The sequence below is a fragment of the Ochotona princeps genome, chromosome Y (assembly GCF_030435755.1).
Source record: "Ochotona princeps isolate mOchPri1 chromosome Y, mOchPri1.hap1, whole genome shotgun sequence".
Classification (NCBI taxonomy): Eukaryota; Metazoa; Chordata; class Mammalia; order Lagomorpha; family Ochotonidae; genus Ochotona; species Ochotona princeps.
In genome coordinates this window covers 30,968,449-30,980,015 of record NC_080866.1, presented here as the reverse complement: position 1 = coordinate 30,980,015, position 11,567 = coordinate 30,968,449, and positions in this window count along the sequence as shown.

Below are 11,567 nucleotides of genomic sequence, written 5' to 3'. Positions count from 1 at the left end.
AGCCCTAATCCGGCTTTCCCAGGCCTTCTGTTAAACAGTGTCTCTCAGCTTATTACATAGATATTGATACCATTCTAGAAACACTTCCTTGAGTTAATTCACTGCTGCACCTGTAGAAAAACTTCAGCTTCATTATTTTTAGGATTTCTGAGTTTTGCTATTTCTTCAGATTTTGTAAGTGTTGAATCATCTTTGTAGTTATTGTAAGTATTTAGCCTATCCTATATCAAACATCAGTATTTCCTCTGCTCCCTGCCCCCAAGAAAGAATATTGAATTCTAGGTTTACATTTGTAACTGCCCTGAACACTCAGTCCTTCACCATCATGTAACTGTCAATCACATTGACTCTCCCCACCCACCCTGGATGTGCTGAACTCCACCTGATGATTAGCATTGCCACAGCTCTTTATCTACGCCTCTTCCTTACAAGTAACAAAACCATAGGTGTAGCGTTCAGATAAGGCAAAACCTGGTGCTCCTTTGTTGGTGCTGAGCCTGTCATACTGATTTCCGTAATTTCCTGTCTTCACTCTTGAAGAATGTCATTGTAGCATACACTTTTTATGGCTCTTGTGGATTTATTCCTTTAGAGCCTAGTGTGGTATCCTGAATATAAAGGCTTGTGTCTAGCCAACTGAATTAATTTTTAGCTGATGTATTTCCAGATATTCTCCTGTTTAAATACAAATGCTACTTTTAAATTTGTAAAGTATCACCCTGGTTTATTCAGATTTTGTGGATTCACAGAGCTAATTTGTGAAATGAGTCAGTTGCCACTATAATGTCACTTGGAAGCATTTCCTTGAAGTAAGACTAAGGCATCATTGTTTAGATATTTTCATATAGTTTGGGACTCATCATTCTCTTTGATGATGTCTGATTTCCCTTTCTTTTGAGAAATGAAAACATCTGGTTCAGATTAATTTGGGCCTCCCTTGGCATTTTATCATCAGAGCAGTGATTTTCCTGGCACTTGGTATTTCAGTCAATTCTCATTCATAATCTAAATGTGTTTTCTGTAATGACACAATATTTTAGGTGAAAATGCTCAGTATGTTTTCAAGGAGATTTCATTATACTCCTGTTTTTCAAATAATAATGTAATCCAGAATTGCATTTAAATGGGACCAGTGAGTTGCAAGAACAATTGCTAACAGATCTTCCTTGACTCAAAAATACTTGGGTTGCTGTAACATTTACTAGAAATGTTCCACGCCAGAGTGTGAGAGGTCTAAGAAGTGATGCCCTGACAGATTTCATGGCAAGAGAAATGTTTGCACAGTGATTTTAGAGTGTTCATTCTCTGCTAGAGAATTATCTCTATATTAGTACCCATTGTACTATTTTGCACATATTAAACACCAGCTGCCTATCCCAAGTATAAATTAACAGAGACATGTTCAATCTCCCACCTGTAAACCGAGCCTATGGAGATGATGTTGGAATCTTCTCATTAGGTCTCTGCTGCTTTTCAGAGAGACTGTTTCAGGTGTGACAAAACATGTTCAAGGTTTGGCAAACTCTTGCTAAATTGGCTTGATATTAAATCTGCATATGGAAGTTAACAAAAAAAAACTAAGCTGGGTATATTTTCTAGAATAATCTATATCAAAATCGTTTCCCCTGGATTCTCATTGGATCTGAATGAGGAAATTTGCAAGTTACTGAGGAGAACAGTGGGTTGGATGAGGATGGAAGGGGAAACATTTGAGCTTAAGGAACCATATCATGAAAAATAAAAATTTTTAAGAAGAGTATTATGGCTTTGAAAGGCAGAGAGTTATAGAGAGATACAGACATCTTCCATCTGTTGGTTCACTTCCAAATGGCTACAATAGCAACCCCTGAGCTAGGCTGAAGCCAGAAGCCTGGAACTCCCTCTGGCTCTACCACATCGCTACAGAGTCCCTATTACTAAGAACATTTTGTGCTGTTTTCCCAAGTACATTGTCAGGGAGATGGATTGGCAAGAGAGCAGCAAGGACTTGAACCTATGCCCTGATATGGGACGCTGCTGCTTCATGTGATAGCCTAAACTACTGGATCATACGGCTGATGGCTCCAGTTTTATCTCAAGAGACAAAGAACAATAGTTCGAATCAGACTCAATGTTAATTAAATCCTTGTTAACCTTCTTTTAAGTAACACAAACTTTCTATGCACTCTTAATAATAAAACTGCTTCATTTTATTAATATGATATATAGGCTGATTATATTCAATTTTATGTTGTTTTAATATATTTTGTATAGAGGACATAGCAATATGTACGTATGTATGATTATATAAACAATAGAGAAGTTATAATGGACCAATAGAAAAATAGAAAAAAGAGAGACAGAGTCCTTAAAATCTAGTCACTATAACATTACTTCTTGTCCTTTTGGCTAGGACCTAATGTATTAATTATGACAGAACTGAGATGAAATATATATTGGTATCAAATTATGACAGAATACATGAAAAATGGAAAATGTCCCAATAGCGAATATGTGAGTATACGAGCACAGACAATCAAAAGAACACACAGCAAACTCCTACATTTTTCAATCTTAGCTTTGTATCTAGGTTTACAATATTAGGAAAATCATATTTCTCTGGAATATGGTTTTATCTTTTGTAATATACTGGCCTAAACACCCACATTTCTGCATGCGTCATTTGTGTTTACTGTGTGGTGTCAGAGATCAGCTTTTTGTTTAAAAGATTTTTTGAAAGGCAAAACCTTGCCTGAATCACAACCTTAGACTCCTAAAACCGTTGCTCAACATTAAATTTGGTGTTCCTCAATGAAGGGATTCTGTGAGTTTCTTGACAATGCCTGCCATTTGTCTCTTAATCTCCCCTAACAAGGGGAGTGGTGGTTACACCTTGTGTGGTCCTTGTGTGAATCAAGCCCAAAGTGGTGAAAACATTCCTGATCCCTTTAGGGAGTACAGTGATTACAGGAATTGTTCCAGTATAAATTGATTTAAGATCCTCTGTCGCACTTCATACTTCAGTTACTTCAAACAAGAAGAATATCATTCATTGTTACTCTTAGATTTCATGACTAGATTGTATAAGAGTACAGAGTTACATTCCTTTTAATCTAGAGATGCAAGAGAAACAGAAGCTGTGTCCCATGTTCCTTAGGGATTGAAGCTAATGCAGAAGGCACTCTGAGTCATGGGCCCCAAAGACACACACAGTGCTCCTCCTGTCTTTGTTCATCATCATCACCTGTCTACCAGCCTAGAACCACAGTCTTATATTATAAACACACACACACACACACACACACACACACACACACACAGTGTTCCCTAGAGTTAAGAAGAAAGTCTTTCACGTGCTGCTTTGAAAATACTCCCAAACAAAACGGGCCCCTTTAAGCCGACTCCATTATGATCTTTCTTTGGGACATTTTTCATGTAGGACTGCCTCCTTCCACGCCCTGCCTACTGTACAATAAAGGAAAAAGCTCATATGCTTTTACCTCTTGTGACAGTGGAGACCAAGTAGAGGAGACAGTAGTTGTGAATGAGATGTTAATAGTTATGAGTGCCACCAGTAACCAGCATATACGTTTATGGGTAGGTCTTCATGTGTGAGATTCTGCCGGAGTGTGTATCTGCATATCTGTCACTTAAATCTTCTACTGTCTATCATCTAACTCGTATCTATCATCTATCTACATGTATCATCGCTAACATCTCATCTAAGACAGCTATTACCTCTGAATCATCTGTTGTCTGTCATCCATTCACATCTTCCTATCTATCTATCTATCTATCTATCTATCTATCTATCTATCTATCTAGCTAGCTAGCTATTCATCCATTCAAATCTTCACTCTTATTTGACCTTGTCTTTTTTATCTAGAAATTAAGAACTCTTCTTTATGATAAAAGTGCGTCTTTAGCCACAGTGACATTATCAACATGTACTGAAGAGCATAGAAAATCCCCTGCCCCTCTGCTTGTTATTTTTAAATGTTTTATTTTTTAATTTTATTTGGAATGTAGAATGAGAGAGAAGAGAAGAGAAGAGAAGAGAAGAGAAGAGAAGAGAAGAGAAGAGAAGAGAAGAGAAGAGAAGAGAAGAGAAGAGAAGAGAAGAGAAGAGAAGAGAAGAGAAGAGAAGAGATCTTTCATTATGGTCATAACTGGGCCAGGCAAAGCCAGATGCAGCAGCTTCCTCCATACCTCCCACAAGAGTGCAGGGAACTAAACACTTTGCCTGCCTTCTGCTGCCTTTGCATATACATTAGCAGGGTGCTGGATTCAGAGCTGAGTATCTAGGTCCTCTATCAGTGACTGTGTGTGATGATGGTAGAAGCAGCAGCTTGACCAGGGTATCTTAGGGACCTTCCTGTCAGTGTCAACTTAAAGATCACTGCAAACAGTGAATCATTCTGTGTTGTGTGTTTGAGGTCTGTCTGGGGATAATAGGTATGAATACCAAGAGGACTATTTCCAAACTAGTAACACCAGTATTCTATCAGCAAAATATAATATTTGTGCTGCATGAAAATTAAGTTGAAATTTCAGCATCCAGACATGAAATTCACTGCAATGCATTCACATGTGTTTGTTTATATATTGTTGATGGACGCTGCTTCTTCCTCTTCATCATGGGAGACCATGATAAAACTTCTAGCTTTGTCCCGCTCCACCCTTTCCTTTATGACTATTTGAGGAGTGAAGCAGTGGATGGAAGGTCTTTCTCGCTCTCTCCGCTCTCTCTTTCTCTTTCAAATAAATAAATGTTTCAGCAACAAAACAGACAAAAATATGAAACACCATTAAGAACACAAAATCTTGACAAGAAACTGAGAAACCAGGTCATATATAATAGAGTCAGTATGAAGTTGGCTCTTACTAATCTCAGTGCAGATCTTTTCAGATTGCAGGATCCACTATATGGTTAGGATTGTCTCCGCCATCATTAATCATATGCACATGTTTTTCTCATGGAAAATTAATATATGTTTAGAAATTGCTAAGCACACAGCAGTTGACTAATAAAGTGATGAAATATTTGTAAGAAACAAAAGAATAAACAAAGCACATTACCAAGCAAATAATTCACACTAAACATTATTTAAAATCTTATTAAGATACATGCTTAATTTTACAATTTACTGGCTTAGTTTGTTAATTTCATTTCATTGTGTAATTTGTTTTTTAGAGAGGAAGAAATTTTTTTTCGTTTACTGGCTTTATGTGGAATTAGCAAATTGAGAACCAATCTACATTTAGCATTTTATTTGATGGTATTAGATGTAATATGCATCACAAATGTAATTTCAGAGCTTGGGGGAGATGTAGAAATTAACTGCTCATTACATGGTGTTCTTGGAGACCTATTTATTTGAAAAATAGGGATACTGAAAGGAAAGAGGGAGGGAAGGAGGAAGAAGCATTAGAGAGAGAGACTGAGAGATCTGCCACCCTATGATTCATGCCTGAGCTTCCCATGCAATCAATGTTGGGCCAAAGAAAAGATAAGATCCAGGGCATGCAGGCTCATCTCCCATGTGAGGGGCAGATGCTCAAGAACGTGGGTCCAGAGCCACTGCTTTCCTTGGCGCATTAGCAGAAAACCAGACCACAGGCAGAGCAGCCTGGATGTCAAAGAGCTCTGGATTGGGATGCCAGTTTTCATTAACTCATATCACAACATCAAACACTCTAACATTTTAAACACATACAAAACTTAGAAGACACCTTATTTTGCATTCTAAGCTAAAGGAGATGGATGTAAACATTCAATTAACCTATCTCGATATAAAATGATATGAATGCATTTGCTCATGAATTCAATCCCAGAGTTTATTCTTGTTTTCAATTATTTTGATTTTAAAATGTTGATTTGAGCCCGGCGCAATAGCATAGCAGTTAAAGTCCTTGCTTTGAACGTGCCAGTATCCCATATGGGCACTGGTTCTAATCCCAGCAACCCCACTTCCCATACAGCTCCCTGGCTGTGTCCTGGGACAGCAGTCAAGGACAGTCCAAAGCTTTGGGACCCTACACCCACGTGGGAGACCTGGAGGAAGTTCCTGGCTCCTGGCTTCTGATTGGCTCAGCTCTAGCTGTTGCAGTCACTTGGGCAGGGAAGCATTGGACAGAAGATCTTCCTCTCTGTCTCTCCTCCTCTCTGTATATCTGACTTTCCAATAAAAATAAATAAATCTTATAAAAAATTAATTTATTTCTCTGAGACTCAGAGTTACAGGCAAGGGTTGGGGAGATGAACAAGAAGAGAGTGAGAGAGAGAGGTATAAAGGTCTTCAATTTTTTTTTTTTTTTGATTGACTCTGAAGGTATCTGTCATGAACAGGACTGAAACAGGTAAAACCTAGGACCCAGGAGCTGTATTTGGGCCTTCCATTTAGCTTTCAGGAGTCCAAGAACCAGAGCGATTTTCTGATGCTTTTCCTCACACCACCAAGAAGAAGCTGGCCTGAAACTGGATAATGTTCCACATTTGTATTTATCATTGATGGAAAACATTGCGTATACAATGCTGTTTAGAGAGATTGGGAAGTGTCATTACTCTAACACTAGATCAAACCCTAGCCTAATTAAATTCCTAAACTAAGTCAATATGTTTTAAATCATGTTTTTAACAATATTCTTGGTGCCTGTAAATTACCACCTGCAAGACAGGCATCTAACATACACACTGGTTTGAGTCCTTGCTGTTCCACTTGTAATCTTGTTCCTTATAAATGAAAGTGGGAAGACAGCATGAGATGGTTCAATTGTCTGCATCCCAGCTTGCCACCTGGGAAGTGATGAGTTTGAGGCTTCTGGTTTCAGCCTGGCTTAGCACAGGCTGGTGAATCTAATATGGGTTTCATCCAGCTGATGAAAGATTCGTTTTTCTCTGTATCTTCCCCTATTGCCCTGCATTTCCAATGAATGAATACTTATATTTGTAATTATTACTTGACGTGTCAAGTTATAGATTGAGAATGAGAGAAAGAGAAAAAAAATTTTTTTTTCATCTTTTAGTCCACTTCCCAAATAGTTGTGATAGCAACGGCAAGTCCATACTGAAACAGAAATCAGGAACTTCTTCCAGGTCTCCCAGGTGAATGCAATGGCCAAAGCATTGAGCCCTTCACTGCCTTTCCAGGAAAATTAGCAGAATAGAAAATAAAGCACCTGGGACACAAACTAGTGCCTTTGTAACATGCTGACACTTCAGTCGGAAACTACCAGTCTTGGCACAACACCAGCACCTCCAATAAATTAATCCTTACAAAGCATGTTGATAACTTTTGGAAATGGTAGAAAATAGAAGTAACTGAAAGTATGTAAACAGAAATAAGTAACATTGAAAATGCACAAATTAAGCGTATGAAAATATAGAAAGTAAGATCAACAACAAAAAGCTTGCTTGTTTAAAGAGGTGTGAAAATTTGATAAGTTATTGTGTGGCTTCCTCATAGACGGAGCACTAGAGAAGTTGCATGTTATTGATATTAACAATATAACTATGAAATTTCACTCAAAATCCTACAAATTAATAGTCATTCTGAGAACTCTCACTAGTGTAGTTTGAGAAAGTTAAATATAATGCATTCTTAAAAAATTTAAAAGGACACTGAATCTGTAAGAAATACAAAATTGACATATTTCCAAATCCATTAAGGATATGCATTATTAAACTACAATTAAATAAACCTTTTATAAATAAGGAATGTTCTTTAATCTGTGAGTTTTCTTAAGTTTTGTTACATTTGTCTGGGTTAGATTGGTGCCACTAAACAATATATCAATAAGAGAAGACAATTTATGGGTAAATAACTAAATCAATAAAGGTGCTGGGGGATGAATACATGACATTTTCTTTTCACAAATCAAAATGCTTGTTAATTTCAACACCATCAACCACAGGAAGAAAGCAAAAGACCCTAATTTCTACAAAGCCTGGGTTGGGAGGACTCCATATCTAGATCTTCAGGGTGGAATCCCAGCGGATAGACTCTTCCATTAGCCTCGCGTTCTCAGTGGAGTGGATTCAGATGTTTAGATCTTTGCCATGGATGCTCAGGGGAAGAATGTTTCAAGACTGTTTCAATAAATGAGGGCCAGATTCTGTTGGCTCTTTTGATCTGATCTGACAGATTCATGTCACCACCTCTGCCACATTGTGTTACAAGCAGACCACCAGCTCAGCAATATGAGCAACCCACAAGTCCACCAAAACCAGCAAACACAAACCCATCAAGATCCCAGACTACGGTATGCTCCGGCCAGTGGAGCCAGTAACGTGGACAGGGAGAGGGTATGGGGATGAAGCACCAACAGGAGACCAGCGATGGTAGAAGTATCTCACACCTCTCAACGTCTCTTTATTACTCCTCCACCTCGCATTACATACCTCTCCTGCAAAGTCCTTTAGCCACGTGATTGTATACAGCTGAACCCAGTTGCATACAGCTGAACCTAGTTCTGCTTAGTCCATACAGCTGGTCCAACTCTTCTTAGCCCAAGTGTTTTGCAGGGTTACCATGGTATTGAAGATTTCACTGCACACACCTCCAAAAACAAAATGTTCTGCACCTTAATTGTAGACAAATGTCTTGTTAGAGTTGTAAGCCGGTCTAGATTACCCTAAAATCCACCAAGTTCAGCAAAATTATACTTTAACACAACAAACGGCTAAATACTAAAATGAAAATAGACACGAGACAGCTGAATAATACCCTATAGCCATTTTAAGGGGTATAGCAGCCGGTTCTGTATATAAACTAAAATTGAAATATCAATGAGCTAATCACAGGATATGACTAAGAGCTTGCATTTTTTTAACATATTGGTTACTCAAAACCATGTCAATTCCATAATGTTGTAAATTGTTGTTGATGTTACGTTGGGACTCTTAATTGATTGGGATGATAATCTGCCAGCTCTACCTTCAGACCAGAAATGGTCTCACCAAGAAACTGTTCAACTTATCCGGACAATAAGATGCTGGACTCTATACTTGGTATATGTTTGTAAAGAAAGAATCTTGATTGAATTTGAACTGTAATACTGCAACAAGGTAGAAGAATCCACCATGAGGGAAGGGCATGGGGAGGGGTTGGGGGAAACCCAGAGTCTATGAAACTGTCACATAATGCAATGTAATTAATAAAAAAAAAAAGTTCAGCCTGTGCTTCTGCTGTAACCGCAAACCCAGTTCCTGTTACTGCTCAGCTTAGCAAGCACTATTAACTCCTTAGCCCCCAACAATGGTAGATCATATATCTGAGAAGGAGAAATGTCAAGCTTACTGTGGGGAACAGCAGGTGGAAAGAGAGGCATTCTTATCATCTTTGAAAAATGCAATTGATTAGCGTAAGAAGCATGGCTTTTCCATTCCCTGACTCCCTTTCCTCATCAGATTTAAGAGAAAGCAGTGTCCTACGGCTGCTCACGGCAGCCCTCAGCTTGAAAAAACGTGATTGATTTTATCAGAGCTCCTGATACTTCTTGTAGAGAACTAAAATTCCTGCTACAGTGAATAATTGACTTTTTAAATTCTTTCTGTGTAAAGTATTTTTTGGACTTTTTCTTCTTATTAATTTGTTTTAGTAGCCTTTTTCATAATCAGTAATATATTTATTATGAGACATAAGTTTTTTTCTTCTTTTATTGTTATTATCATTGTATGATACAGTCCCATAGGCCCTAGGATTTTTATTAACCTCTTCCCAATTTCCCTCCCTCCTACTGAGTTCCCCTACATTATTACAGTAGCATAGTTCTTCATACGCAGTCATAATTCCATCATAGTGGGCATGGACAATGGCAGAGTCCAGCTCCTATTGTCAGGGTGCATTTGACAGCTTCATTGGGAATCCACCTTTGATCTGGAAGTACAGATGTGTACTGCATTATATACTAGATATGATAGTTTCCATTATACAGTTATTGTACATGCCCTTAAATGAAAAGTCAGAGAGCAAAATCAACGAGAAGACAAACAAAAGTTTACATTGACATTAAGTTAAATAATATGCCACTAAATGACTAATGTGTCATTGACGAACTACAAAAGAAAATCAAGACCCTTCTTCAAGAAAATGTTACTGTATTATTTATGAGCAAGTGAAGAATTTGATGAGAAAAAAGTGTTTTGAAGAAATAAAACTAAAAACAAAAACATCAAAATCTATGAGGTATACTTTCCACTGATCTTTCTCAGTGAGGTATGTCCCCTGTAGGTAACAATTAGATGGGTTTTATTCTAGTCCACTAATCTATGACTGATTCATGATTTTAATCCTTTTATATTCAGGGTTAATATGAATGGGTGGTTAGTTGGTCCTGTCGTTTTAGCAATGGGTTGTTGGATGCTGTTGTAACAAATTCTGTTGTTACTTTACTGGGATGTTCTTTCCATTTACCTTTGGTTTTGGTGGATGCTATCCCTTTTCTCTGTCAAGAGAACATCTTTATAAATCATTTCTATCAGGCTTGGAAGAAGTTTTTTTTTAACTGTACTATGGAAGAATTTTATTTCATTTTACAAGACAAAGAAATATATATATATATATGTATGTATATATATATATAGAGAGAGAGATACCAGTATATATATATATATATATGTGTGTGTGTGTGTGTGTGTGTGTGTGTGCATGCTTTTAGAATCTGGAATGTGTCATTCCATTCTCTTATGTCCTGTAGAATTTCCTGAGAGTTCACCTGTAAATTTAATTTCCATTCCACTGTAAGTCAATTTTTTTTCATGTCTATATTTAAGGATCTTTTCATTATGTTTCATGAATGAGAACTTAATTATCATGTTTTGTGGTGAAGATCTCTGTGTTCAACCCTGTTGGAGATTCTTTGCACCTCGTGGATGTTGTTTCCCAATTTTTTCACCAGTTCAGGGAAATTTTCTTTTATTATTTCATTAAATAGATTTTCAAATCCAGCTTCTCTTTCTGCACCATCTGGAAACCCCATAATTCTTATATTTAGCCTTTAAATAGTGCCTCTTAATTATTGAATGCTTTTTTAAAAAAAAACTTGATCTGGCTCTGTTTCCAGCTTTTTGATTGTTTTCCCACTGTGGCAAGAAATATCTTCCAATTCTGAGATTCTTTCTTCTATCTCCTTCATCCCATTATTGAAAGTTCCCACTAAATGTTTAATTAGCTTTATTGCATGCTTCATTTCCAATAATTCAGCTTGTTTTTATTTTCAGTGTTGCTACTTCCTATGTGATATACTCCTTACATTCCTTGAACTCCTATATGTGCTTCTCATTGTTGATAATTTTTACAATGAGTTTTCTGAATTGTGTATCACCTATTTCCTTGATGCTCCTCAGTTAACTCTGAGGTTGGCAAGGGCTTTTGCTCCTTTGCAGGGGAATCTTCAATAATACTCACTTTACAACTGACTCTTCTTTGATTTTGGTCATTGTACTTCTGCTTCACAGATTCTTCTCCTTAGGGTAAATTTCCAAATGGCAGTCAGAATCACAGCTGACTTCTCTCAAGGAAGCCTACAGGTCAGAAGACAGTAGAATCACTTCTCGGCCTTTTGGCTAAGATCAAGTGTAGAAGACA